This window comes from Ictalurus punctatus, chromosome 17 (assembly GCF_001660625.3).
Source record: "Ictalurus punctatus breed USDA103 chromosome 17, Coco_2.0, whole genome shotgun sequence".
Lineage (NCBI taxonomy): Eukaryota > Metazoa > Chordata > Actinopteri > Siluriformes > Ictaluridae > Ictalurus > Ictalurus punctatus.
Genome location: NC_030432.2, coordinates 18,959,828 through 18,966,132, shown reverse-complemented (window position 1 = coordinate 18,966,132; position 6,305 = coordinate 18,959,828).

Here is a 6,305-nt window from a genome sequence, read left to right as displayed (position 1 = left end):
CTAGGGAGCTTTTCCTCGCCACCATCCCCACCGGCTCGCTCAATTGGGATTAATCCACACACATAAAATCTGTATCCTGTGTTTATATATTTCTGTAAAGCTGCTTTGTGACAACGTCCATTGTAAAAAGCGCTGCTGGTTTTAATGGTTGACTAACCCCTAACCTGCCAACCCACACATTAAAAAAGATGAAATAATAATAATTTACACCTCTACTCTGCGCACTTTTCTTCTCTAGAACTTAATTAAAAATCTTGTATTGTAGCACTACTTGAATTGTTCTCCGCTTGACATATCGCTTTGCTTGTATTTACTCATTTGTAAGTCGCTTTGGATAGATGAATAAATATAATGCAAATGTAATATAACACCTTTAGCATTTAGTAATGGTTTTAAATATTTAACTGATGGTTTGTAATATTATTTGTAGTGGAAACCATTAGAACTTTTGTGATGGTTTCTTCTTTTTTTCCTCAGCAAGAATATATGGGTCTTCGCCAACCTGCTGCCAAAAAGTTGCACATAATGTCTTTGCATGGTATAGTATTACAGTTTAACTGTAACCAAGGGCCCCAAACCTGTTCTGGCATGACAATGCCCCTGTGCACAAAGTGAGCTCCATGAAAACATATTTTGCCAAGGTTGCCACTGAAAAACTCAAATTGCTGGCACAGAACCCAGAACTGAACACCCACTGAACACCTTTGACTTCAGTACCTGACCTCACTAATGCTCTTGTGGTCTGATGAGCACAAATCCTCACAGCCACGCTCAAAAATCTAGTGAAAAGTCTTCCCAGAAGAGTGGAGGGTATTATAACAGCAAACAGGGACTAAATCTGGAATGGGATGTTCAACAAGTACATATGGGTGTAGTGGTCAGATGTCCAAATCCTTTTTGGCTATATAGTATAGGTTTTCTGTCACTGACCTTGTAAAGTTGTCTCAGTCCTTTCCAAAATATTCTTGATGTTTAATTTGCAGTCTCTCGTTACAGAATCCTACACTCCTACATTTGTTTGTCATCTGGTCGAGTCATCAGTTGCTTTACAGGGAGCACACAACAACAGCTATAAGCTCTAATCATCATGTGTAGTAGTCAAAAAAACAGCAGAATTCAAAGAGCAAATGTAACAAATTTATTTCATAAGATAGTTCACTTGTGGATAAATAAACCCCTCTATCCCACACAGATACACTTCTGTTTGTGGCTCAACTCATTGATAAACTCTATTTTATTTGAACAATGTCTTTAACTAATGTATATTGTAACAAACACATTGACAGAAGTTCAAATACAGTATATCCAGAGATAGAGCTATAATGATCAAGCCATATGAAAAACACACAACAAGAACCCTTGAGACGAACCAGACAAATGAACATTAAATGAACCAGTAAATGAACATTAAGTTTCCATCCGTAAAAAGGTGACGTGAAGGAGAAGTTGTCGCCTAGGAGATTTTAAACAAACAACAATATACTAGGTGTATAGATTAAAAAAAAACCTATTGAAAAGGTTTTTCAAGACAGCCTTGGATTAATGAAATATTCACTAGAGTACAATTATTTTAAGTGTTAGAACTGTGCTTTAAAATTCTTGAATTCTTAAAATTCTCTGATTAGTAAGAAGCTGATTAATTTTCTCTAATAGTAGCTTGGATAGTAATGCAGTTGTAAGACAAGTTGCATTATGTGTGTCTTATTAACTTCAAGAAAAAGAGAAAAGAGAGGCTGATGAGTTTAAGGGTTAAGGTCTCAAATTCAAAACTTTATTTCTGCTATAACATAAATAACAAATAAAAAGTATCATGCCATCAAAAGGAACAAAATAATACAGAAGAAGCTATTATTGGGTTGGTAACATAAACTCTTTTTCCTAGAATAGCACATCCCAAAATGTTTTATTGGCAACATAAACTACAACATGAAACAGGATTATGTGTGTGTGTAAATAAGTAAACTCTGGCATGGCCAATATTTGCATATCCTGATAACCAGGGGTCAGTTTTAGAGGGGAATTCAAGGAAATGCCATTTCCCAGGTTATAAAGGGACATAGTTCCTTCTTTGTAAAACTGACATCCACCTTTTCCTTAAGATTAATGATATTCACTATTATTTATGTATGACACCATTGATACTACATTTAAGATTGTGTGCATTTGTCTTTTCTTTCTTTCTTTCTTTCTTTCTTTCTTTCTTTCTTTCTTTCTTTCTTTCATTCGCAGGAATTTTCTTGTGGTTTTCACCCATGTTATCTTTCTATGTAGTAGTAAACATGTATAACTGAATACAATTACACACTAACACACACTGTATACAAATATGGTCAGTTACTCACATAATTAATCAACACATCACCAAAAACCTTTATAATTGACTTTATTTCCTCTATAGACCCTCTCTGATCCTATGATCCTCAGTCAGGATCACCTTTACATGTTGTATAGCAGAGATGATGAATCGAGTATGTCTATTTTCCTTTTTTAATTGATGCTGAGCTATTCAGCTCGAGGGGTATTGGAAGAATCAAGACAGACTAGTTTTCTTTTCACGCCTCTAGCTGTGTACACACTAAATTTGACTTTTGACACAGAAAACTCAGAAACACAGAAAACCTGAAGTTATATTTCCAAAACCCCAGTGATAACAGCAGGGTTTCCATCCACATGTTTTTATGTCAACTTTGCATTGTAATTTTGCATAATTAACCCTGAATTAAACAGCAGAACTAATAATAATAATAATAATAATAATAATAATAATAATAATAATAATAACAGCAATAATAATAATAATAAAAGAACAGTAAAGCTTAGGTGTGACTTTGGCATAAGGACAAATGTGATCTAAATCATGATAGAAGCAATTTCATGGAAAAATAATGGAGTAAATATATCTGAGAATGTGGTCTTTAGGCTTCAAAATATTCAAACAACAGTAGTTCATTTAAACTACTTGATTCTGAGTTTTTCAGGAAAATACTTAACATTTGGTAAAAGGTTTTTAAACCTATTTGGCCCTACTTTTTACTTATTTTTTTATTATTATTTTTATTAAATAAATTTGTTCGTGAAAGAACTTCAATTCAGTTCATTTGAATATTAGCTGTACAGTGTAAATGTTAAATATTTTATAATTGACCATTTAATATTTTGGCCAGGAATGCAGGCAAGGACACAAGTGCAGGTAGAGAGGTTTTTAATAATCATAGAAATCAAGACATAGACATGGTCAAGATAAGGCACAGGCAAAGGTCAGGTGATCAGCAAACAGCATTAACTAGGTCAGGAAAGCGCAAGCTGAAGAAACCAGAAACAAGATTAAAAAAACAAATAAATGAAAAACAGGATAGCAATCACTATACAAATGGCTTGGTAATGAGTGGTGGAAATCAACACAGAGCGTATATTTCGCAATGAGTGTGAGAACTGGGAGTCCTTAAATACTGTGAGTGTGGCTGTAGTGTAACTGAGTCCAGTGTGCAAACAGTGTGATGGTGAGTTTGAACGGGACAGTCTGGTGCTACATGGCAATTGGTCTACTATCTATCCTAAATAGTATCTGAGACGAGAATTAGTGTGTCCCAAATCATAGTATGTTGAAATGAGTATCCCAGAGGCCCCTGGATGGTCTACTATTTCCAGTAGATTTTTGAAGTGTGGTTCCGTGGACACTTTTTCGGCTAATATTGTCCAGAACACCTTGCACAAGGGAGGAGGAGGAGTTTTGTGTATAAGTAGGCGAATTGGGATGCAGCATGGGTGTTGTACTCCTTGGCGGCCATGCCTGTATTCTAGGAGCTGTACTTCAATGCCGATTCCAGTGCAGACATGACAATTTTCATAAAGTGTCTTCACAAAACTGTCAAAAATACTGGACTTGTCAAAAAAGTCCATTTGAACTGTATAGAGTTTTCCCCATCACAAAGCAGCTTTACAGAAATACAGTGGCAAGGGAAAACTCCCTGAGTCAACATGAGGATGAAACCTTGAGAAGAACCAAAAAGGGAACTCAAAAGGGAGCCTGTCTTCTTCTGGATGATATCAGATAGTGGGATTAAAAATCCTTACAGTATAAAGGTGTACAAGTAAAGACAAACAGTATGAAGTGTTTTGAAAGGATGTTCAGTATGAGCAGATGAGAATGAGTCCTGGATTGCGCATAGACCATAGGCCTTTATGATTACAGCAGCAGCTCTTAGGTACAAATCTACACTATCCAGGTGAGATTATGCATTGAAGCATAAACCATACATGAGTGTAAACTGTTTTTGGGAAGCAAAAGTCTTTAGGGTCTTTAGTCTTTAGGATATATGATGTTGCTATATGTTACAAATGGTTACAGAATAGCTATAGTCTATCAGTGCGTTTACATGGACAACAATAATCCACTCTTAACCCGATTAAGACCATACTTTGATTAAGAAACTACCATGTAAACAGCAATTTTTACTTACCTTAATCTAATTAAGGTCATACTCGAAGTAAGCAATAATCGAATTAAGACAGGTGGAATATTCCTGTTTTAGTTGCATTATGGACGTGTATTACAGACATGTAAACACCTTAATCACATTATGAACGTCGTGTGAGAGTTTTCACCGCATTTTGCGACAGGACACACATACACGGCAGTTTTACGTTTTACGGCGAACAAGAGAGTTCGGCTGTGTCCCAAACCGCATACTTGCCTACTATAGGCCTGTAGTGGGGAAAAATACATGTATCTCGGCTACTATATAGATGATAAGTACACGGTTTGGGATGCAGCCCACGGCTTCAAGCAGTTGTCTATTAGCACGTATAGCATGACAAATAATTAACTGCACTTAAAACGTCCGTAAAAAATGTAATAAAAACACCCAAAACTGTACACAGTACCATAACGAAGACCAACCGTATGTTGATACGTGAAATTCTGGAGGAACGTCGGACGGCGTTGCGCGGTGACGTAATGATGTAGGCTGTTAATCTAATTATGTTCTATAACATGTAAAACAGGAACATGACAGGAGTATTCTAAAAGCGACTCATGTAAACACCTTAATCACAATATTATCTTACTCAGAGTAAGGTCAATAATTAGATTACTGCTGTCCATGTAAACGTAGTCATTGTTACAAAACACTTTATAACCTCATATTTTATATAATTACCGGTCTATATATGCGGTACATTCATTTATGTTTATTTGGCAGTGGCTTCTATTCTAAACTTTTTGTTTTTTGTGCAGTACTGGGACCTCAATTAACAATCTTCAAGCATGCACTGGTTGATGTACAGTAGGCTTTGAACTGATTATAAATTATTTGCAATTTGATTTGCGTCTGGATTTTATTTTTCTACAGCTGCAAAACACTAACCATGTCCCAGTCTATATGTGTTTATATATAAGTACGAGTCATGATAATAAGAACACCTACCTAACAAAGAGCACCATGAGGACACGTCCAGCTCCATGTTTTTATGTGTATGTCTAGGAGAGCAGCATGGGACATAAACATAAACGCACTGAGTGTTTCTGCATCAACAACTACACGTTCTCTGTGAAAATGAGTTCTTATTTCTGAAGTCCTCAGTGCCTCTGGTGTGTATATGGTATAGTAAGGCAGTTCCTTCTAAGTAGTGACTCATGTTTATCTGCGTGTCTTTCAGTCTAGATGAATGTTATTATTCCACTGTCTGGCGTGACCCATCATCCAAACTCTCACACCTGGTAATCACATACTAAGTGCCTCACACACTGTGATCTGCTTCTGTACAGAATAAGGAAAACACCATTGCTCATCTCTCTCACACACACCATAACAAATTCTGGTGTTTGTTTGACAGTGTCTGTTTTATAAATGGCAAAAAACTACTATTAAAAATACAAACATGCAGTACTGAAATATTGAAATACACACATCCTCTGCTTTATTATCTCTCCCAGTTACCCCATAATGAAATGGTTTATACAAAGTCCCCATCGTTGTAAATCTACTCAATCAGTCAAGACACGTGTGGTGTCCATAATACATAGTTTTTCCCCCTTCTTTCCTACAGTTACTGTATGACACCAGTGTATGACACTAATGTGAAGAACATAATGCACAACAGTCTCTAGAGTTTACACAGAATAATGCGGAAAACAAAAAACATCCAGTGTGCATCAGTTCGAGAAATGCTTTTTTAATGAGAGAGGTCAACTCAAATAATTACTGTTTACAACTGTTGTTAGCAGAAAAGTCTCAAAATGTCAACATTCTGAACCTTGAGGTGGATGATCTACAACAGCAGAAGACCACATCTGGTTCCAGTAC